Here is a 24,879-nt window from a genome sequence, read left to right on the forward strand (position 1 = left end):
TTTACTTCTTCTTTTCCAATTTGTATTCCTTTTATTTCTTTTTCTTCTCTGATTGATGTGTCTAGGACTTCCAAAACTATGTTGAATAATAGTGGTGAGAGTGGGCATCCTTGTCTTGTTCCTGATCTTAGAGGAAATGCTTTTAGTTTTTCACCATTGAGAATGATGGTGGCTGTGGGTTTGTCATATACGACCTTTATTATGTTGAGGTAGATTCCCGCTATGCCCACTTTTGGGGACTTTTTACCATAAATGGGTGTTGAATTTTGTGAAAAGCTTTTCCTGTATCTATTGGGATGATCATATTTTTATTCTACAATTTGTTAATATGTTGTATCACATTGATTGATTTGTGTACATTGAAGAATCCTTGCATTCCTGGGATAAACCCCACCTGATCATGGCGTATGATCCTTTTAATGTGTTGTTCAATTCTGTTTCCTGGTATTTTGTTGAGGATTATTACATCTATATTCATCAGTGATATTGGTATCTAATTTTCTTTTTCTGTAGTATCTTTGTCTGGTTTTGGTATCAGGGTGATGGTGGCCTCATAGAATGAGTTTGGGAGTGTTCCTTCCCCTGAAAATTTGTGAATAGTTTGAGAAGCTCTTGTCTAAATGTTTGATAGAATTCACCTCTGATGCCATCTGGTTCTGGACTTTTGTTTCTTGGAAGATTTTTTAATCACAGTTTCAATTTCATTACTTGTGATTGGTCTGTACATATTTTCTATTTCTTCCTGGTTCAGTCTTTGAAGGTTATACCTTTCTAAGAATTTGTCCATTTCTTCCACGTTGTCCATTTGATTGGCATAGAGTTGCTTGTAGAGGTCTCTTAGGATGCTTTGTATTTCTGTGGTGTCTGATACAACTTCTCCTTTTTCATTTCTAATTTTATTGATTTGACTCCTCTCCCTCTTTTTCTTGAGTCTGGCTAAAGGTTTATCATTTTTGTTTATCTTCTCAAAGAACCAGCTTTTAATTTTATTGATCTTTGCTACTGCTTTTCATTTATTTCTGCTCTGATCTTTATGACTTCTTTCCTTCTACTAACTTTGGGTTTTGTTCTTATTTCTCTAGTTCCTTTAGGTGTAAGTTTAGATTGTTTATTTGAGAGTATTCTTGTTTCTTGAGGTAGGCTTGTATTGCTATAAACTTCCCTCTTAGAACTGCTTTCGCTGCATCCCATAGGTTTTGGATCACCATGTTTTTGTTGTCGTTTGTCTCTAGGTAGTTTTTGATTTCCTCTTTTATTTCTTCAGTGATATCTTGGTTATTTAGTAACATAGTGTTTAGCCTCCATGTGTTTGAGTTTTTTACGTTTTTTTCCCTGTAATTGATTTCTAATCTCATAGCATTGTGGTCGGAAAAGCTGCTTGGTATGATGTCAGTTTTCTTAAATTTACTGAGGCTTTATTTGTGACCCAAGATGTGATCTATCCCGGAGAATATTCTGTGTGCCATTGAGAAGAAACATGTAATCTGCTGTTTTTGGATGGAATGTCCTATAAATATCCATTAAATCTATCTGGTCTCGTGTGTCATTTAAAGCTCGTGTTTCCTTATTAATTTTCTGTCTGGATGATCTCCATTGGTGTAAGTGTGGTGTTAAAGTGCCCCGCTATTATTGTGTTACTGTCGAGTTCCTCTCTTATAGCTGTTAGCAGTTGCCTTATGTATTGAGGTGCTCCTGTGTTGGGTACATATGTATTTATAATTGTTATATCTTGTTGGATTGATCCCTTGATCATTATGTAGTGTCCTTCCTTGTCTCTTGTAACAATCGTTATTTTAAAGTCTATTTTATCTGATATGAGTATTGCTACTCCAGCTTTCTTTTGATTCTCATTTGCATGGAATATATTTTTCCATCCCCTCACATTCAGTCTGTATGTGTCACTAGGTCTGAAATGGGTCTCTTGTAGACAGCTTATATATGGGTCTTGTTTTTGTATCCATTCAGTGAGCCTGTGTCTTTGGTTGGAGCATTTGATCCATGATAATTACCGTTTAAGGTAATTATCGATATGTATGTTCCTCTTACTATTTTCTTAATTGTTGTGGGTTTGTCTTGGTGGGTCCTTTTCTTCTCTTGTGTTTCCCACTTAGAGAAGTTCCTTTAGCATTTGTTGTAGAGCTGGTTTCGTGGTGCTGAATTCTCTTAGCTTTTGCTTGTCTGTAAAGCTTTTGATTTCTCCGTCAAATCTGAATGAGATCCTTGCTGGGTGGAGTACTCTTGGTGGTAGGTTCTTCCCTTTCATCACTTTAAATTTATCATGCCACTCCCTTCTGGCCTGTAGATTTTCTGCTGAGAAATCAGCTGTTAACCGTATGGGAGTTCCATTGTATGTTGTCATTTTTCCCTTGTTGCTTTCAATAATTTTTCTTTGTCTTAAATTTTTGTCAGTTGGATTACTGTGTGTCTCAGCATTTTTCTCCTTTAGTTTATCCTGCCTGGGACTCTCTGCGCTCCGTGGACTTTGGTGGCTATTTCTTTTCCCATGCTAGGGAAGTTTTCGACTATAATCTCTTCAAATATTTTCTTGGGTCCTTTCTCTCGCTCTTCTCCATCTGGGACCCCTATAATGTGAATACTGTTGCGTTTAATGTTGTCCCAGAGGTCTCTTAGGGTGTATTCATTTATTTTCATTCTTTTTCCTTATTCTGTTCCATGGCAGTGATTTCCACCTTTCTGTCTTCCAGGTCACTTATCCGTTCTTCTGCCACAGTTATTCTGCTACTGATTCCTTTTAGTGTATTTTTCATTTCAGTTATTGTATTGTTCATCTCTGTTTGTATGTTCTTTAATTCTTCTAGGTGTTTGTTCCTTAATTTCTCTAGGTGTTTGTTAAGCATTTCTTGCATCTTCTCGATCTTTGCCTCCATTCTTTTTCCAAGGTCTTGGATCATCTTCACTATCATTATTCTGAATTCTTTTACCGGAAGGTTACCTATCTCCACCTCATTTCGTTGTTTTTCTGGGGATTTATCTTGTTCCTTGATCTGGTATAAAGTCCTCTGCCTTTTTATTTTCTCTGTCTTTCTGTGAATGTGGTTTTCCTTCCACAGGCTGCAGAATTGTAGTTCTTCTTGCTTCTGCTGTCTGCTCTCCGGTGATTGAGTCTATCTTAGAGGCTTGTGCAAGCTTCCTTATGGGAGGGACTGGTGGTGGGTAGAGCTGCGTGTTGCTCTGGTGGGCAGAGCTTTAATCTGCTTGTCTGTGGATTAAATAAAAGTTTAATAAAAAGTTTAATCCGCTTGTCTGCTGATGCATGGGGCTTGGTTCCCTCCCTGTTGGTTGTTTGGCCTGAGGCGACCCAGCACTGGAGCCTACCTCACTCTTGGGCTAATGGCGGACTGTGGGAGGGCTCACACCAAGGAGTATTTCCCAGAACTTCTGCTGCCAGTGTCGTTGTCCCCATGGTGATCCACAGCCACTCCCCACCTCTGCAGGAGACTGTCTAACACTAGCAGTTAGGTATGGTCATTCGCCTACGGGGTGACTGCTCCTTCCCCTGGGTCCTGATGTGCACACTACTTTGTGTGTGCCCTCCAAGAGTGGAGTCTCTGTTGAGACTCTTGAGTCTCTGAATGCAGTTGAGACTCTGAGACTCATAGTGGAGTCGCACAGACTCTGGGTCCTGTGAAGCTTCGATGCTTTGTGGTTCTAGAAATCCTATAGGAGACGGTCCATAGCAGGTCAGGCTAATGCTGTCAGTAGAGGTGGTGAAGCCAAAGATCTGCAGTTCCGATGAGAGGTGCCGATGTACATACAGGACAAAATCATCTCGTGTGAATGTAGTTCAGGCATGAACTAAGATGAATGCAGTTTAAGATGAATGCAGTCATGCTAATGCCTAACACCTTCTATCTTGTGCCCTTCCTCAGGGACCCCCTCCTCAGTTCCTGAGGCTCCTGTAAGTCATGTACAGGGGAATGGAGAGTGGGCTCCGTCCAGTCTGAGCCCTCAGTTACCCTGTGTGTATCTTAGGATACTTTGTATTTCTGTGGTGGCTGTTGTAACATCATCCCTTTCATTTCTGATTTATTTGGGCCCTGTCTTTTTAACAAAACATACTACTGTTGTCTTTTATTCTTTACAGAAGTTTAATAAGTGTTTGATCTACTACCCTTACTCTATGTATACTTTTTGCAGTGAGGTTTTTACTTTTGTTTGTTTTCTTGTTACTGTCAATAATTAGTGAGACTTCTTTTAAGCTACCTTCAACATTGCTTATAAAGCTGCTTTATTAGTGATGACACAGCTTTAATGGAAGTCATGTTCCGGTTGTAAATTAGAATGCAATGTGCCAGCAAAAAGCTCCTTAAGTTTATGTCTCATTACTTCTTCTTTTTTAAATTTAATTTTTATGTTTTATCAGAGTAAATTTCATTAAAATGTTTTGTTTGTTCTAGGTGTGCAAGATGTGGTTCTTTTACACATATACATGTATCTATACTTCTTCAGATCGTTTTCTCATGTAGCTTGTGACACAGTGTTGAGTAGTCTTCTCTTGGTATTCCGTAGGTCTCCGGTGATTATATATTTCACATGTGTTTCTATATCTATGTTAACCCCAATATCGTAATGTATCCAATCGTCACACCTTTCCATTTGGTGAACCATAACTTTGTTTAATGAATCTGTGATTGCCTTTCTCTGTGGAAATATCTTCATTGGTATCCATTTTTAGGTAACACCTATAAGTGATATCATAGGATATGTGTCTTTCGCTTTCTCACTTACTACAAGTTGCGTGATAACCTCGACTCATGTATGGTGCTGCAAATGGCATTGTGCTATTTTTGTCCTTGGCTAATATTCCATCTGTACGTGTACCAGTTCTTCTTTGTCCACTCACCTCTTGGTGGACTTTTTGGTTGCCTCCATGTCTTGGCTATTATAATACTGCTGCAGTGCACATTTGCCTGCCTGTGTCTTTCCAATTCTGTCTTCTTATATTATAGGCCCAGGAGTGGGCCTCCTGTATCATATCGTATCTCAGGGTTTACCTTTTAAATGCACCACGATTCTGTTCTCATTAGTGCTCTTTCCAGGTTACATCCCACTTAAAGTTGAGGGTATGCATTTCTCCACAACACTTTCAGCATTTATTGTTTGTAGTTTTCTTGCTGATGGATATTCTGACTAATGTGAGCTGATACATCTTTGTGGTTGAATTTGCATGTGACTCATAAGGCATGTCCTTTTTATTTTTCAAACTGTGATTACAGCTTAGTTCTTCAAAGTGTTTTCTTAAAATATGTGTCACATTTTGAAATTTATTGGCCATTACATCCCTCAAGACATTTTGAGGGAAGGTTTCACTTACAGCCCTGCAGTACTTGTTCACAAGAAGTGACCATTAGCACAGGCTTTAAAGCTTCTTTTGCAGGTAACAGCCAGAGTGCGGCAGCCTTTCTTCATTCCCCATGCTGGTACTAGGGAAACAGACCTTCTGGCCAGTGGTCTTCCTCGGTTATAAATTAGAGTGGAATGTGCCCGGATAAACCCCGAAAAGCTGATGTCTGCTTAATTTTGCTTGTTTTTTAAATTTAATTTATATTTTTATTGGAGTAATATTCCATTGTGTATATGGACCACTTCTTGATGCATTCCTCTGTTGATGGACATTTTTGTTGCTTTCAAGTGTTGGCTATATTAAATATTGCTGGAGTGCAGGATTGCCAGACTGTGACTTTTTTTTTTTTTTTTTTTTTGCGGTACACGGGCCTCTCACTGTTGTGGCCTCTCCCGTTGTGGAGCACAGGCTCCGGACGCGCAGGCTCAGCGGCCATGGCTCACGGGCCCAGCCGCTCCGTGGCATGTGGGATCTTCCCGGACCGGGGCACGAACACGTCTCCCTTGCATCGGCAGGCGGACTCTCAACCACTGCACCACCAGGGAAGCCCTCCTGTGACTTGTTGATTCTCATTTTCTCAGGTGATAGGCCCAGCAGTGGGTGTGACTGATTGACTAGTAGCTCAGTGTTTACATTTTCAAAGCACCTCCATTCTGGTGTCATAAGTGGCTCTTACCACGTCCCCCTTAGAACCAAGGGTACGAATTTGTCCACAATCCCTTCAGCATTTATTGTTTGCAGCATTTTTACTAATGCCCATTCTGACTGCTGTGACCTGATAGGTTTTTGTAATTTGGGTTTGCATGTCTTTAAAAATTCCTAAAATTCAAGATTTTTCCATACCTTTTTTTTCTGTTAAAAAAAAAGTGTGAGTACAATATATCTCTTGAAATTTTCTTCTTGGAAGGTTGCCCTCTTTTGAATTTTTGGTTGATATTCGACCCCAGGATTTTTTTGGAGGGCAGGTGTCATTACAGAACTGCAAGTTTGGTGAATATTTAGTGACCATTAGCACTGGGTTTAAAGCTGCTGTTGTGGGAAATGGCCACAAGGAGGCAGCATTTCTCCATTCCCAAATCTGGGTACTAGGGCAGCAGAGCCTTTCTGGAAGTCGTGTTCCTAGGTTGTAAGTTAGAATGGAATGTGCCAGGAGAAATGCCCATAAGTTTATGTCTCATTACTTCTTCTTGGTTTTTAAAATTTATTTAATCCGGGTAATGATTAGATATTGTTTGTCCAGGTGTACACAATCTGGTTCATTTGTACAATATATATGCCTATTCATGTTCAGATCCTCTTCTCAGGTAAAATATTACAGAGTGTTCCATAGACCTCCCTTGCTATATGGTCGGTCTTTTTGATATATGTTTATAATATGTATTTGTATACGTATGCTAACGCTAATCTTAATTTATCCATTCTGCCCACCTTTCCTTTTAGATAAGCATACTTAATATCTAAGTCTGTGAGTGTCTTTCTCTGTGGAAATATGTTCATTTGTGTTAGTTATTAGATAACGCCTAGAAGTGATATCATAGGATATAGATCTTTTGCTTTCTGACTTACCTCATGTTCTGTGATTATCTCCAAGCTCATCTATGGTGCCTCAAATAGCAGTGTTTCATTGTTTCCCATGGCTAATATTCTACTGTGTACATGGAACACTTCTTCTTTATCCATTCATCTGCTGATGGACATTTTGGTTGCTTCACTGTCTTGGCTATTGTGAATAAGGCTGCAGTGCAGCTTTTGCAGCCCGGGTCTTCTCGATTCTGGTCTTCTCAGGTGAGAGGCCCAGTGGTGTGACTGCTGGATTGAATGGTACCTCAATTTTTACTTTTAATCGCAGCTCCTTTCTGTTCTCATTATTGGCTGTTACCACTTTACATCTCACCAGCAGCTAGAGGGTACACAGTTCTCTAAAAGCCCTTCAGAATTTATTGTTTGTAGACTTTTTGCTGATGGTCAGTTGATTGGTGTGAGTTGAAATCTTTTTGTAGATTAGATTTGCATGAGTCTAATAATTCCTGAGGTTGAGCTTTTACACATTTTCCTTTTTTTAAAAAAAAAAAGAGTCAAACTTACCTCTTCATACTATCTTCTTGAAAAATTTGTCAGTTTTGAATTTTATTGTCCACTCCCTACCTCTGCACAATTGTTTAGGGCAGGTGTCCTTTACAGCCCTGAGTCCTTGTGAATGTTAAGAGACCATTAGCTGTGGGCTTAAAGCCGCTCTTGCGGGAAATGGCCACAAGGTGGCAGAATTTCTACATTTCTAACTGGGTTTTTTGGCAGCAGAGCCTTCCTGGAAATCGTGTTAGTAGGCTTCAAATTAGAGTGGAATGTGCCAGGGCACATCCCCAAGAGATTATATCTCCTTCTTGTTTGTTTTTTTTAAATTTCATTTTTATTAATTATCAGAGCAAATTTGATTAAAATGTTGTTTGTTCTAGGTGTACAGAATCTGGTTCATCAGATCAATGTATCTGTCTATGCCTCTTTGGATCCTTTCCCGTGTATGTTATTATAGAGCGTTGAGTAGACATCTCTTGGTATTCCATCCGTATTTTGTGATTATATATTTCATATGTATTGGTACATGTCTGTTAACACCCATATCCTAATTCATACATTCCTTACACTTTTCCATTTGGTTAAACATAATTTTTTTTCTTAATCCATGCTTTTCCTTCTCTTGGAAATAAGTTCATGAGTATCAATTTTTAGGTAACACCTATAAGTGATGTCATAGGATATGTGTCTTTCAGTTTCTTTCTTACTTCAAGTTGGGTGATTATCTCTAGGTCCTTATATGGTGGTGCAAACAGCACTGTTTCATTGTTTTCCATAGCTAATATTCCATTGTTTACATGGGCCACTTCCTCTTCGTGCATTTTTCTGTTGATGGACATTTTGGTTTCTTCCAAGTCTTGGCTATGGTACATGTTGCTGCAGTGAAGGATTGCCAGCCTGTGTCTTTTCCATTCTGCTCTGCTCAGGTGATAGGCGCATCAAAGGACCTACCAGATCACGTGGTAGCTCAATTTTTACCCTTAATCGCACCTCTATTATGTTCTCACTACTTTCTGTTACCAGTTTACATCCCCCCAGCAGCTAGAGGGTACACAGTTCTCTGAAACCCCATTCAGCATTTATTCTTTGTAGACTTTTTCTGAAGAACATTCTGACGGCTGTGAGGTGAACATTTCTGTAATTGGATTTGCATGGCTTTATTAATTGCTGATGCTGCGCACTTTTCAATTCCCTTTCATTTAAAAAAAAAAGACAAAATGTGCGTAAAATATGCCTCTTGACATTGTCTTCTTGAAATGTTGACATCTTTTGAATTTTCTGGTCGATTTACGACCCCAGGATTTTTTTTGATGGCAGGTGTCATTTACAGGCCTGCAATTATTTTGAATATTAAGTGACCATTAGTGCTGTTGTGCGAAATGACCAGAAGGCGGCAGCACTTCTCCTTACCAAATCTGCTTAATAGGGCAACAGAGCCATAATGGAAGTTGTGTGGTAGGTTGTAAATTAGAATGGAATGTGCCAGGAAAAGCCCCTTAAGATTATGTCTCATTACTTCTTGTTCGTTTCTTTAATTTTGTATTCTTTATCATCACAGCAAATTAGATTACAATGTTTGGTTTGTTCTAGATGTGCAAGATGTGGTTCTTTTACACATATACATATATGTATTCTTCTTCAGATCCTTTTCCCATGTAGGTTATGACACAAGGTTGAGTAGCCTTCTCTTGGTATGCCGTAGGTTTTTGGTGATTATATATTTCACGTGTTTGTATATTTGTATATCTCTGTTAACCCCAGTATTGTAATGTATCCAATCCTCACACCTTTCCGTTTGGTGAACCATAAGTTGGTTTAATGAATCTGTGATTGCCTTTCTCTCTGGAAATATCTTCATTGGTATCAATTTTTAGGTAACACCCATAAATGATATGATAGGATATGTGTCTTTCACTCTCTTACTTACTACCAGTTGCCTGATTACCTCTAGATTCCTCTATGGTCCTGCAAATGGCATTGTTTCATTTTTTTCCTTGGCTAACATTCCATCTCTACATGTAGCAGTTTTTCTTTGTCCACTCATCTCTTGATGGACGTTTTGGTTGCGTCCATGTCTTGGCTATTGCAATACTTCTACAGTGCAGATTTTCCTGCCTGTGTCTTTCCAATTCTGTCTTCTTAGGATATAGCCCGAGAAGTGGGCCTGCTGGATCATATAGTAGATCAAGGTTTACCTTTTAAAGGCACCTCCATTCTGTTCCCATTAGTGGCTCTTACCAGGTTACGTCCCACTTCAAATGGAGGGTATGCATTTCTCCAAAACCTCTTCAGCATTGATCGTTTGTAGTTTCTTTTGCTGATGGTTATTCTGAGTGGTGTGAGCTGATACTTCTTTGTGGTTGGATATGCATGTGTCTCATACTCCCTTGAAATTGAGCTTTCAGGCATGTCCTTTTATTTTTCAAGCTGTTATTGCAGGTGACTTCTTCAAATTGTTTTCTTGAAGTATGTGCCACATTTTGAAACTTTTTGGCCTTTACCTGCATCAAGACTTTTTAAGGGCAGGTTTCATTTGCAGCCCTGCAGTACTTGTGCATATGAAGTGCCCATTAGCACAGATTTCAAAGCTGCTGTTGCAGGTATCGGCCAGAAGGTGGCAGCATTTCTAAGTTCCCCACTCTGATACCAAGGGAAACAGACCTTCGTGCCACTGGTGTTCCTCAGTTATAAATTAGAGTGGAATGTGCCCGGATAAACCCGCCAAAGCTGATGTCTCCTTACTTTGTTTGTTTTTGAAATTTAATTTATATATTTTATTGGAGTAATGTTCCATTCTGTACATGGACCACTTCTTTGTGCACTCCTCTGCGGATGGACATTTTCGTTGCTTCCAAGTGTTGCCTATGGTAAATATTGCTGGAGTGCAGTATTGCCAGCCTGTGACTTTTGATTCTCATTTTCTCAGATGATAGGCCCAGCAGTGGGTATGATTCACTGACTGGTAACTCAGTGTTTACCTTTTCAAAGCACCTGCATTGTGTTTTCGTTAGTGGCTCTTACCACGTCCCAATTAACACCGAGGGTACGCATTTTTCCACAAGCCCTTCGGCATTTATTGTTTTTAGAAGGTTTGCTCATGGCCATTCTGACTGGTGTGAGCTGATAGGTTTTTGTAATTTGGATTTGCATGTCTTTAATAATTCCTAATATTCAGCATTTTCCCACACCTTTCTCTTTTATTTAGAAAAAAAAATGGTGAGTACAATATACCTCTTGAAATTGTCTTCTTGGAAGGTTGCCCTCTTTTGAATTTTGTGGTCGATTTTCGACCCCAGGAATTTTTTTTGAGGGCACGTGTCATTTACAGGCCTGCAGTGAGTGTGAATATTTAGTGACCATTAGCACTGGGTTTAAAGCTGCTGTTGTGGGAAACGGCCACAAGGCGGCAGCTTTTCTCCTTTCCCAAATCTGAGTAATAGGGCAGCAGAGCCTTTCTGGAAGTAGTGTTCCCAGGGTGTAAATTAGAATGGAATGTGCCAGGAAAAAGCCCCTGAAGTTTATGTCTCATTACTTCTTGTTTGTTGTTTTAATTGTTTTAATCAGGGTAATGATTAGAATACAGTTTGTCCTAGGTGTACACAATCTGGTTCATTAGTACATCATATATATCTATTCATATACAGATCCTTTACCCATGTAAAGGATTACAGAGTGTTCTGTAGACCTCCCTTGCTGTGTGCTCGGGCTTTTTGATATATGTTATTAATCTGTATTTGTATAGGTACAGTAAACCTAATCTTAATTTATCCATTGCCACCACCTTTCCTTTTAGATAAGCGTATATGTTTTCTAAGTCTGTGTGTGTCTTTCTCTGTGGAAATATGTCCATTTTTTTCAGTTGTTAGTTAACACCTATAAGTGATATCATAGGATGTATGTCTTTTGCTTTCCAACTTACCTCATGTTCTGTGATCATCTCCAGGCTCATCTATGGTACCTCAAAGAGCAGTGCTTCATTGTTTTCCATGGCTAATATTCCATTGTGTACATGGACCGCTTCTTCTTTATCCATTCATCTGTTGCTGGACATTTAGATTGCTTCCATGTCTTGGCTATTGTGAATAAGGCTGCAGTGCAGCTTTTGCAGCCTCTGTCTTCTGGATTCTGGTCTTCTTGGGTGTGAGGCCCAGCGGAAGGCCTGCTGCATCGAATGGTAGCTCAATTTTTACTTTTAAACGCAGCTCCTTTCTGCTCTCATTATTGGCTGTTACCACTTTCCATCTCACTGGCAGCTGGAGGGTACACAGTTCTCGAAAACCACTTCAACATTTATTATTTGTAGACTTTTTGTTGATGGTCAGTCGACCTGTGTGAGTTGAAAGCTTTTTGCAGATTACATTTGCATGAGTGTAATAATTCCTGAGGTTGAGCTTTCATCCATTTGCCTCTTTTTTAAAAGACAGTGAGTAAAACTTACATCTTCATACTATCTTCTTGAAAAATTTTCCTGTTTTGAATTTTGTTGGCCATTCCCTACCTCAGGACAGTTTTTGAAGGCAGGTGTTGTTTACAGCCCTGAGTCCTTGTGAATGTTCAGTGACCATTAGCTCTGGGTTTAAAGCCACTCTTGCGGGAAACGGCCACAAGGCGGCAGCATTTCTACATTTCCAACTCGGGGTTTTGGGGCAGCAGAGCCCTTCCTGGAAATAGTGTTAGTAGGCTACAAATTAGAGTGGAATGTGTCAGGGCACACCCCCAAGAGCTTATATCTCCTTACCTCTTGTTTGTTTTTTAAATTTAATATGTATTTATTATCAGAGCAAATTTGATAAAAATGTTGTGTTTGTTCTAGTTGTACAGCATCTGGTTCATTACATCTATGCATCTATCTATTCATCTTTGGTTCCTTTCCCATGTAGGTTATTACAGAGTGATGAGCTCAGTTTTTAACTTTAAACGCACCACTGTTCTCTTCTCACTATTGGCTGTTACCAGTTCACGTCCCAGCAGCAGCTAGAGGGTACACAGTTCCTAAAACCATTTCAGCATTCATGTTTTGTAGACGATTTTGCTGGTGATGATTCTGACGGTGGTAAGGTGAACGTTTTTGTAGATTGCGTTTTCCTGGCTATATTTGTTCCTGATATTGAGCATTATTCCATGCATTTTTTTTTACCAAAATAAAAAGAAAAGACAAATTGTGTGCAAAATATGCCTCTTGACATTTTCTTTTTGATATGTTGACGTCTTTTTAATTTTCTGGTCGATTTACGACCCCAGGAATTTTTTGAGGCCCGGTGTCCTTTACAGTCCTGCACATATTTTGGATATTTATTAAGTGACCATTAGCTCTTGGTTTAAAGCTGCTGTTGTGTGAAACAGCTACAAGGCGGCAGCATTTCTCCTTTACCAAATCCGGTTACCAGGGCAGCAGAGCCTTAATGGAAGTCCTGTTCTAGGTTGAAAATTAGAATGGAACGTGCCAGGAGAAATTCCTTCGTTTATGTCTCATTATTTCTTGTTCATATTTTCAATTTATTTTTTTTATTTTTTATTGCAGCAAACTCGATTACAATGTTTGTTTGTTTGTTTTGTTCTAGGTGTGCAAGATGTGGCTCTTTCACACATATACATATATCTAGTCTTCTTTGGATCCTTTTCCCAGGTAGGTTATGACACAATGTTGTGTAGTCTTCTCTTGGTATTCTGTAGGCCTCTGGTGATTATATATTTCACCTGTGTTTGTATATCTCTGTTAACCCCATTATCGTAATGTACCCAACCAATCCTCACACCTTTCGATTTGGGGAACCGTAAGTTTGTTTAATGAATCTGTGATTGCCTTTCTCTGTGGAAATATCTTCATTGGTATCAATTTTTCAGTAACACCTATAAGTGATATACGTTAGGTATCTTTCGCTTTCTCACTTACTACAAGTTGCGTGATTACCTCTAGATTCATCTATGGTGCTGCAAGTGGCATTGTTTCATTTTTTCCCGAGCTAATATTCCATCACTACATGTAGCAGTTCTTCTTTGTCCACCCATCTGTTGATGGACTTTTGGTTGTTTCCATGTCTTGGCTGTTGTAATACTGCTACAGTGCAGTTTTGCCTGCCTGTGCCTTTCCGATTCTGTCTTCTTAGGTTATAGGCCCACGAGTGGGCCTGCTGGATCATATGGTAGCTCAATGTTTACCTTTTAAAGGCACCTCCATTCTGTTCCCATTAGTGGCTCTTACCAGGTTATGTCCCACTTCAAATGGAGGGTATGCATTTCTCCACAACCTCTTCAGCATTGATCGTTTGTAGTTTCTTTCCTGATGGTTATTCTCAATGGTGTGAACTGATACCTCTGTGTGGTTGGATTTGCATATGTCTCATAATCCCTTGAAATTGAGCTTTCAGGCATGTCCTTTTATTTTTCAAACGGTTATTACAGCTTAGTTCTTCAAATGGTTTTCTTGAAATATGTGCCACATATTGAAATATTTTGGCCTTTACCTCCCTCGAGGCATGATGAGGGCAGGTTTCCTTTACAACCCTGCAGTACTTGTTCAAATGAAGTGACAATTGGCATAGGTTTTACAGCTGGTTTTGCAGGTAACGGCCAGAGGGTGGCAGCATTTCATAATTCTATGAAATGTAATTGAACACAAAATATTTTTTTTTTCTTTTAAATTTCCATTGGTTTTTTTTTTTTTTTTTTTTTTTGCGGTACGCAAGTGTCTCACTGTTGTGGCATCTCCCATTGTGGAGCACAGGCTCCGGATGTGCAGGCCCAGCAGCCATGGCTCACGGGCCTAGCTGCTCCATGGCATGAGGGATCCTCCCGGACCGCGGCACGAACCTGTGTCCCCTGCATTGGCAGGAGGACTCTCAACCACTGCGCCACCAGGGAAGCCCCACTGTTACTTTTTTAAAGTACAATTATAATTGAAGTTCTTTGTAAAAAGTGAAATTTAAAAAGATGAAAGGAAAAGATAATATTTTACCACTTGCCATCCTTTCCCATTTACTGAAACGACCAGCATAATGTGTAGAGTTCTCATTTTATCCAGGTTTTCTATACATCTGGAATATCATGCTTCTCACTGTAGAAAAACAGATTTAGCTCTCACACGTTTTGTAGGCTACATAACAGTCCATAGAACAGAAGTACCGACTATTTCAGACTTAGCTTTTTGAGGGACACTCAGGTTACTTTCTGTTTTATTTTGTTGTTCTTTTTTTTCGGGAGTGGTAGGAGTTTATTAATTAATTTATTTTGTATTGCTGTGTTGGGTCTGAGTTTCTGTGCGAGGGCTTTCTCTAGTTGTGGCAAGCGGGGCAGGGGGCACTCTTCATCTCGCCGCATGGGCCTCTCACTATCGTGGCCTCTCGTTGCGGAGCACAGGCTCCAGATGCATGGGCTCGGTGGTTGTGGCTTAATCGCCTAGTTGCTCCGCGGCATGTGGGATCCTCCCAGACCAGGGCTCGAACCTGTGTCCCCTGCATTAGCAGGCAGATTCTCAACCACTGCACCACCAGGGAAGCCCCCTATTTTGTTGTTATACTAATTTGCTTTAACCCAAGAAAATATTTTTTGAAATACAAAAAAACAAAATTAAGCTAGGGGTAAGTATTAGGGTTTAGGGTAAGGTTTAGGGTTAGGATACGGGTTAGGATTATTGTACGGTTTAGAGTATGGTTCAGGGTTAGGGTTATGGTATGGGTTAGTGTTAGGGTATGGCTTAGGATCGCGGTATGGTTTATGTTCGGGGTTAACGTTAGGTTTAGTGTACGGGTTAGCCTTAGGTACGGGTTAGTGTACGGGTTCGGATTAGGGTCCAGGTTAGGGTAAGGCTTCGGGTGAGTGTTAGGGTTAGGGAACAGGGACGGTTTAGGGTACAGGTTAGGGTACGACGACAGTTTAGGTCTAGTGTATGTGTTGAAATGGGTTCGGGTTAGAGTAAGGCTTCGGGTAAGTGTTATGGTTAGAGTTAGGGAACGGGGATGGTTTAGGGTACCGTTTAGGGTACGACGACGATTTAGGGTTAGCTACGGGTTAGGGTATGGGTTAGTGTACGGGTTAGAATTAGGGTCCGGGTTAGGGTAAGGCTTGGGGTAAGGGTTAGGGTACAGGTTAGTGTTAGTGCTGGGTTAAGATTAGGGTTAGAGTGAGGGAACGGGGACGGCTTAGGGTACAGGTTAGGGTATGACAAGTGTTTAGGGTTAGCGTACGTGTTAGGGTACAACAACGGTTTATGCTTAGCGTACGTATTAGGGTACGGGTCAGTGTTAGCGTATGGGTTAGGGTAAGGCTTCGGGTAAGGGTTAGGGAACTGGTATGGTTTAGGGTACGACAACGGTTTAGGGTGAGCGTACGTGTTAGGTACGGGATAGTGTTAGCAGACGAGTTAGGGTAAGGGTTAGGGTACAGGTTAGGGTACGACAACATTTTAGGGTTAGGGTATGGGTTAGGGGATGGGGACAGTACAGGTTTCCGTAAAACAACGGTTTAGCATTAGCATTCGACGGTACAGGTAAGTGTTCAAGTTATAGTTAGTCCTACTCTTAGTCCCAAAGTCGTGAACCTGTCCCTAACTAAGGCCTGCGGGCTCCTCCTAACTCACACTGGAGCTAACAAAGGCTCTGATGCTCCCCCTGTAATGCCCTTCAGGCATCAATAAGTTAAAGTCCTGACATTATTCGGAGGTAATATCCTGACCCATATCTTACCAATCTCCTAAAACTATCCCAAAGTACACCCTGACAATGTCCATAACTAAGTGAGGCCCTGACAGTATCTTCTACGAACACACAAAGGTTGATCCTACACAGACACCTGTACTACTGCTACATCTTACCCTAACACTGTCCCTCACTCAAGCCCTACAGATAGGCCTCACTAGGCCCTGTTGGCATAGCTTACTTAGGCTCTGACGCTATCCCTAGGTCATTTTGTGACACTATCCCTGACCTGTAAACTAACTCTGTCCCAAGCTAATTACCTGCCTCTTATCCTCACTGAAGCCCTAATGCTTCCCCCTAACTAATTAAGTCCCTGACACTTTCTCTAACTAAGGCCCACACACTGTCCTTAAGGAAGCCCTGTCTCTGTCCGTAAGTAAAGGCCTAAGGCTCTACCTAACTCAGGCCCTGTAGCTATGCTTAAGTGACCCCTTCATGCTGTAACTAACTCAAACCCTGATCATGTCTTTAACTAAGACCATATTGCTGACCCAACAAAGGCCCTGATACACCTCCTACATGCCCTGACAGTGTCCTCACCTAACGGCCTGACAAAAAGCCTCACTCAGTCCCTGGCACTCTCCCTCTGTCCCTACCTGAAGCCATGACACTAATTCTTAATACGTCCCCGATACTCTCAGTGACTAATGTCTTCACAATTGCCCTAGATCGTTTCCTCAGACGATCCCAAAACTTAGCAACTTTCCTACCTCTTATGCTAACTGAAGCCCTTATGCTGTGAATACCTCAGGCCCTGAATTTAGTCCCACGGCCGTGACACTGTCCCTAACTGACGCTCTAACACTATTCCTAACTCAGGCCCTGCCACAGTACATAAAACAGACACAGATGCTACTCCTAGCTATCTCAGGCCTTGACACTTTCCCTGACTAGACTAAAGCTCTGCTACCGTCAATATCTAAAGTCCTGACAGTATCCTGAGCTTCTTATATCCTGACTCATGTTTTATTAAAGTCCTGAAACTGTCCCACAGAAAGCCTTGACGCTGTCCCTGAGCCCATGACGCTCTCTCTACCACAGGCCCTGATAATATCGTTAACAAACCCCTCATTCTGTTCCTCCCGAGGCCCTTATGCTGCTCCTTAATCATGCCCTGACACTGACTCCAGGCCTCAATCACGCCCTCTCACTCTCCCTAACTCAGGCTCTAACGCTGTCCCTTCCTGAAGCCCTGACACTGCACCTAAATTAGGAACTGATACTCTAAGTAGGTATGGTCCTCACACTAAACCTACGTCATGTTCTGACGCTATTCCTACACCTCAGCCTAACCTTCTCTTTACATAATGTCAAGTCTCTTATGCTAACTAAATCCCTAATGCTGTCCCGACCTAAGGCCCTAAATTTAGTCCCAAGGCCGTCAACCCGGCTCCAACTGAGGCCTGCAGGCTGTCATTAACAAAGACCCTCAACTTATCTATAACTAATGCACTGACACTCTCCCTAATTAAAAACTGAGACTGTCTCTGACTAACTCCCTGACTCTGTCTTTAACTACTGGCATCACTCTTTCTCTAACCAACTTCCTAACACATTCCCTAACTAACACCCTGACACAATCCCTAATAACTTGCCCTGTCCCTCATTAATGCCCTGATTCACGCCATACATGATGAACAAAAGACAACACTAACGTCCAGACAATGTCACTAATGACCCAAAACGTCTCTAAGGCCCTCAATTTATCTTTACCAGAGGTCATGACAGTGTGCCTAATGAAGAACCTGACACTGTCTCTAACTAAAACCCTGAGTCACTCTTTCCCCAACTACTCCCTGACGCTGCCCCCACCCAAAGCCCTGACGGTGTGCCTAATTGCCTGAGCTGTCTTTCAATAATACCCTCACCCTGTCCATAACTAACGCCCTGATGATGTCCCTAACCAACAACCTGAAGTGTATCTTACTAAGCCCCTCAAGTTTTTCTCTGAGGCCCTGAAACTCTCCCTAATTAAGGCCTTCACACTGTATGTAATACCCTGATACAGCTCCTACCTGAGATTCTGATTCTTTCACTAAGACCTTGAAGTCTCTGCCTGAGAAGCTGACACTGTCTATAACTAATTTCCTCCCTACATAACCCCCTAACACTGGTCCTAACTACAGCCCTGACACTAACCCTATCTAAGGCCCTGACGATATCTCTAATAGACTTCAATGTCCCTCACTCCGATCCTGAACGTCTCCATTACTAAGGCCCTGAATATATGCCTGAAGACAACTCTGACCCTATCCTAAGGCCCTGACCCTCTTCCAAACTAAGGGCCTTGATGCTTTCTCTACAGAAGGCCCTCACACTGCCCCTAAATGACGACCTCACACTGATCCCAAGTATGGACCTGCTCCTCTGCATAACTAACTAATGCCCTGAAGATGTCCGTCATTAAAACTCTGACACTGTCCCTAGCTAATGCCCTAAGCTATAAATTACAAAATCCCCAACACTATCCCCAAAACGCTGACACCCTCCCTAACTTAGGCTTTGATACTCTCCCTTACTGCCTAAGCAGTCACAAAATAACACCCAGATTCTGTTACTAGGGCCCTGAATATATCCCTAAGAAAGTCTCTGAAGTGTCCCTAACCAAACTAATAGCCTGAACTGTCTCTTACTAAAGCCCTCAAGTTATTGCTGAGGTCCTGACAACGCTGTCCCTAGCTAAGGCCCTATTGCTGGCCCTAAATAACGTCCTGATGCTGAATCTAATTGGGACCCTAATGCTCTTCCTAACTAACTCCTTCATGCTCACTCTCCCTGAGTCCCTAAAACTGTCTGTAACCAATGACCTGACTCTTTCCCTAACTAACACCCTACTTTTTTCCCTTATTAATGCCCTGACACTAGTCGACACTACAGCCCTGATGCTGGCCCAATCTAACACCTTGACAATGTCCCTAACAGCCTTAGATGTCCCTCACTGTTAGCCTTACCCTGTCTCTCACAAAGACCCTGACCCTCTTCCTAACTAACGTTCAAACAATGTCTCTACCTGAGACACTGTCAGTCACTGTCTATAATAATGTCCAACTCTTTCCCTAACACCCTAATCCCCTCCATAACTAAAGCCCAGAATATGTCCCTAAGTATGTCTCTGAAGCTGTCCTTAACTAAGGCCCTAATACTCTCTCTATGTAAGGCACGGACACTAATAGCCTGACTCTTTCCCTAATTAATACCCTGATGCTATCGGTAATTGAGGCCCTGAAGATGTCCCTAATACCCTTAGGTGTTCCTCTATATCACCCTGATCCTGTCCATAACTAAAGCCCTGAATATATCCCTACCAAAGTGTCTGACACTGTCCCTAACTAACACCCTGACACTATCTCTACCTCAGAATCTGAAATTCTAATCTCCTGACTCTCCCTAACTAACATCCTGACGCTACCCCTAAGTAACGCCCTGACACTCTTCTTAACTAACGACTTGCCGCTGTCCCTACCTAAAACCCTGACATTCTCTGTAACTAATGACCTGACTCTTTCCCTAACTAACACCCTAGTTTTCGCCCTAACTAATGCCCTGACACTGGTTCTCATTATGACCATGATACTACCTCTAAGGTCCTGCATATATCCCTAAGCAACAGCCTGAACTGTGTTTAACTAAGCCTCTCACGTTATCTTTAAGTGAAACACTGACACTCTCCCTAACTTAGGACCTGATGCTGTCCCTTATAGTCTAAGCTGTCACTAAATAATGCCCTGATGCTGTCCATAACTAAGGTCCTAACTATGTCCCTAAGAAAGTCTCTTACGATGTCCCTAACTAACGACCTGAACTCTCTCTTACTAAGGCCCTACATTATCTCTGCGTGAGGCCCTGATGCTCTCCCTAACTATGGCCCTGAAGCTGTCACGCATAACATTTACTGTCACTAAATAATACCCCTATCCTGACCATTACTAAGGCCCGGAATATATCCCTAAGAAAGTCTTTCATGTGTCTCTAACTAACGGCCTCAACAGGCTTATACTAGAGCCGTCAAATTTTCTCTGAGGTCCTGACACTATCCCTAACTAAGGCCTAGCAGCTGCCCCTAGCTAATATCCTGACGTTTTCCGTAATATGGGTGAAGCTCCGATGCTCTTCTTCACTAACGCCTAAACAAATTCTCTACCTGAGGCCCTAACACTGTCTGTAACTAATAACCTGACTCTTTACCTAACTAACAAACACCCTAATTATATCCCTCACTAATGCCCTGACAATGGTCTTACCTTTGGCCCTGATGCTGGCCCTAAGTAATGACATGACACTGGCCCTTACTAAGGCCTCACTCCGGGGTTCTCCAAGGCTACTGAGCAGTTCTCTGTTGTCCGCATCTCTACCCAACTATGTGCCAGCAGCCACTCTAACAAACATTCTGCAATACAGTGGTTCCACATGCGATCTGCCTGTGTACGGTCACCTGCAGGAGGAAAGTCATGGCCACTCCACCCTCCAAGAGACTGCGACTCACGGTAGGAACCTCTCAGCCACTGGCTGGACACAGGGTGCTGGGTCCTTGTTTGTTGTACACCCCTTGCAGTTACCTCTAACATTTTTAACTGTATGTTCCCCCCCCACCGCATATTTATAACATAAATTATTTGCCGCATTAAAATCCAGTCATGACACTCTTACAATGAGCAGGAGAACACTGGATGCCCCTCCCAATAATCTATTACTTGGAGGATTTAAAATTCTAATAAAAAAACACTCACTCTCCTCACCCGCTTGGGCATCACCACAAATCAGGAATCAGCTGCATCCTTTATTTCTCCCTCTGATTTTCCTGAACCTTTCCTTCCAGGAGAAATCTCTTCGCTCCACGGAAGCTGTGAGTGGTGGCCTTCACGTAAATCTGAGACTAAAGGACAACAGGAAGAGAGACACAGGAGGACATGAGAATCGCTGACGGAGAGAACCACGGGCATCCACATTCAATCGCAAACAGAGAGTCTACATTAGTCTCCAGCGAAGCTAATGTCCACCAGGGTCTAGCCCCACTACCCTTGTCACCTGGTGAGGAGACTGGAGACAGCGAAACCCCCATAGCCACTCTCACAGAAATCAGGGAGAGCATCCCTAACAGTCAAACTGAAAATGGTCATGATATGAAAGAATAACATACCCTTTCAGAAAACTGAAGACTGTTCTCTTGCTTCTCAAAAACTTGCAAATACTCTGTGTCCTTCTAGAAGCATATTGAAACCTTCAGCCTTAGACGGCAGTAATGGGAGGGCATCTGAGCTCAAAACCATCCAACACTCACACCCTAAGGGTGCTGAGGATGACCCGTGTCCACCCCTCGGCTGCTGTGGGGCCTGAAATCCCCTAATCACTGAGGACGGCAGGGCCTCACAGACACTCCACTGGACCACCAAGGGCTTGGCTGGTGGGCTAAAATCCTTTATCAAATACATGCTTTGCAAACATCTTCGCCATTTTCGATAATGGATTATCTTATTCCTTGCTCCTTTTATACACAACTGTTTTTCATTTTCAAAAGTCCAGTTCATCTATTGTGTCTTTTGTTCCTTCTGCTTTTCGTAGATCTACAAAATCATGATCAAATCCGAGGTCATGAACACGAACTCTCATGTTTTCTTCTACGAGTTTTATAATTTTGCTTCTGCCATATAGACCTTTCGTCCATTTTCGGTTCATTTTGCATATGGCGGAAGGGTAGGTAAGGTTCCAACTTTACTCTTCTGCATGTGGCTATCCAGTTGTTCCAGAACCTGTGCTCACACTTTGGGAGAAAATACCTGCAAATAATGTGATCAACAAGAGCTTACTTCTAAAATATACAAACAGCTCATACAACTCAAAGAACAAAAAAAATCAAAAAATATACACAATTTTAGAAAGTCTAACTAACTACACATTTCTCCAAAAACATACAGATTACCAAGAGGCACCTGAAAAGATGCTCCACATCGCTAATTATTAGAGAATCCCAATCAAAACTACACTTAGGGGCTTCCCTGCTGGTGCAGTTGTTGGGAGTCCGCCTGCTGATGCAGGGGACGTGGGTTCGTGCCCTGGTCCGGGAGGATCCCACGTGCCGCGGAGTGGCTGGGCCTGCGGGCCGTGGCCACTGGGCCTGCGCGTCCGGAGCCTGTGCTCCGCAGCGGGAGAGACCACGGGAGAGACCACAGAGGTGAGAGGCCCACGTACCATAAAAAAAAAAAAAAAACTACACTTAGTTATCACCTCATAGTGTTAACAATGGGCATCATTCAAAAGTCTAGAAATAAATGCTAGAAAGGCTGTGCAGAAAAACGAACCCTCCTACACTACTGGGGAAAATGTAAATTGATGCAACCACTATGAAAACCAGTATGAACGTTCCTCAAAAACTAAACATAAAATTATCATATGTACCAGCAATCCCACTCCTGGGCACACATCCAAACAAAACTATAATTCAACAACATACGTGCACCTCAGCATTCACAACAACACTATTCACAATAGCCAAAACATGGAAGCAACCTGAATGTCCCTCAACAGATGAATGGATATACAACATATAGTACACATATAACATGGAATATTACTCACCCATAAAACAGAATTAAATAAGGCCATTTGCAGCTACATGGATAGACCTAGAGATTATCATACAAACTGAAATAAGTCAGAGAACAACAAATACCATATGATATCACTTATATCTGGATTATAAAATTAGACCCAAATGAACCGATCTACAGAACAAAAACACACTCACAAATATAAAAAACACACTGGTGGTTGTCAAGGATAAGACATAGGACAAGAATGAATTGGGAATTTGGGATTAGTAGATGTAAATTATTATATATAGAACAGATAGACAAGGTCTTACTGTACAGCACAAGGAACTGTATTCAATACCCTATAATTAACCATAATGGAAAAGAAAATAAAAAATATATGTATATAAATATATGTACATATGAATCACTTTGCTGTACAGTAGAAATTGACACAACGCTGCAGATAGATAAACTATACTTCACTATCAATTACTTTCAAAGCACTTTAATAAATCAAGTCTTCTTTCTCTTATCCTTTCATCCCGACACAAATCTATAACACAAACTAACCTACATTACTCCACGGAGAACTCGTATCACACAAACTTTAATTGTTGAACAAACAATGAATACCAGTTACACCATGGGATGACCTGATCCACTATGAAGTTTGTAAACCTTGTATCAAGCCTGCAAAATCCACTAAATTTGAAAATTGAAACTAAAACAGAACCACCTATCCCAAAACGTCTCCACAACTAGTTATACAGCATCACTTGGAAGCCATATACAATCAAATGAATATTGACAGAAACAACTATAGTCTTCCTTCATTTTCCTTTTAGATGAAGACGATATTTAACGTGATGTATTCGGCCATTTCAGACTGTTACTCAATTTCCTGGGTAACTACCATGCACACAGGAGTTAGTTACACATCTTAGTTAACTTCTTTGTACAACTATATAAAGGTAGTTAATACCACAAAACTGTATACATAAAGTGAATTAAATGCTAAAGTCGTCTTTTCTAATTTTAATGACAATTAACAAAAAGTGCAGCACTGATACTTGTTACAAAAATGAACATTAAAAACATTCTTAGTAAAAAAAGCCATACAGAAAAGTCCACCTAGATCCCATACTCATCTTGTCTGCTTCAAATGCATCAAGGTGGTCCAACTAAGGGAGAAACTCAGTAACGGTTCCAGAAAAACAAAACTAGATGACGATGGAAAAAGACATTTTCACACATTGGCACAGTATATTAAAGTTGAAGTGGGGCTGAATATTAAAATATAACATGGACATCAGGATTACTTCATGTAGGGGTTATATGCCGGTTCCTTGGGCAAATGTGAGTACTTTTTCCCATTATTGCAACTTCTTGCTACCTTTTAAATTACTGGAAACTAAATTACTTTTCTAGACAGACAACCATATCAATATCATGCCAGAATATCAGATAAGAGAGACATAAACTTTAGTGATAGAGGCCAAGACTTACCCACACCACGTTCAAACAAAGATGTGATACTTATTTCCCTTGCAGCGCTCCGCATGGTATGAACAGGAACCATGAAAAGAGTATATTAGTAGCTACCATCTCTTGGGTCCTGTAGATTACCTGGGGAGAAGGAGAAACTCTGAGATTTTAGTATTGCAATTTTTCACATTACTTCAAAAAATACACTAAAAAATACATTCAGTACAGTTGCAAAATATGAAATCAATATACACAAATCACTTTAGTTTCTATACACTACTAATGAACCACCAGCAAAATACTTACTTAGAAAAATACCATTTACAATTCCATCAAAAATAATGAACCATTTAGCAATAAATTTAACCAAGGACATGAAACACCTATACTCAAAGAACTATAAACCATTGATAAAGAAACTAAAGACACAATACAAAACAACATTCCATGCTCATGCATCACAAAAATAACTATTATTAAAATGTTTGGGAGAGGGGAAAGATGGCAGAAGAGTACAATGCAGAAATCACCTTCCTACCCACAGACACACCACAAATACATCTACACATGGAACAACTCCTACGAAACACCTACTGACCACTGACACAAGACCTCAGACCTCCCAAAAGGCAAGAAACTCCCCACGTACCTGGATAGGACAAAAAAAATAAACAGACACAAAAGACTGGAAACAAACCCTGCACCAGTGGGAGGTAGGTTTCCACACACTACG

The 24,879-nt window shown here is 41.1% G+C and overlaps 1 long non-coding RNA gene across 1 annotated transcript in view; it reads left to right on the forward strand.

Moving 5' to 3' along the window:
* The window catches only part of LOC309836211, a 44,395-nt gene extending 22,876 nt beyond the window's left edge, over nucleotides 1-21,519 (forward strand). The window contains exons 2-3 of the long non-coding RNA XR_014298128.1: nucleotides 13,000-13,064; nucleotides 20,948-21,519. This is a non-coding gene — a long non-coding RNA (uncharacterized lncRNA). The remainder of the gene's footprint in view (nucleotides 1-12,999; nucleotides 13,065-20,947) is intronic.
* Nucleotides 21,520-24,879: the final 3,360 nt, after the last annotated feature.

This window comes from Grampus griseus (genome assembly GCF_964374135.1).
Source record: "Grampus griseus genome assembly, chromosome: 1".
NCBI classification, from domain to species: Eukaryota; Metazoa; Chordata; class Mammalia; order Artiodactyla; family Delphinidae; genus Grampus; species Grampus griseus.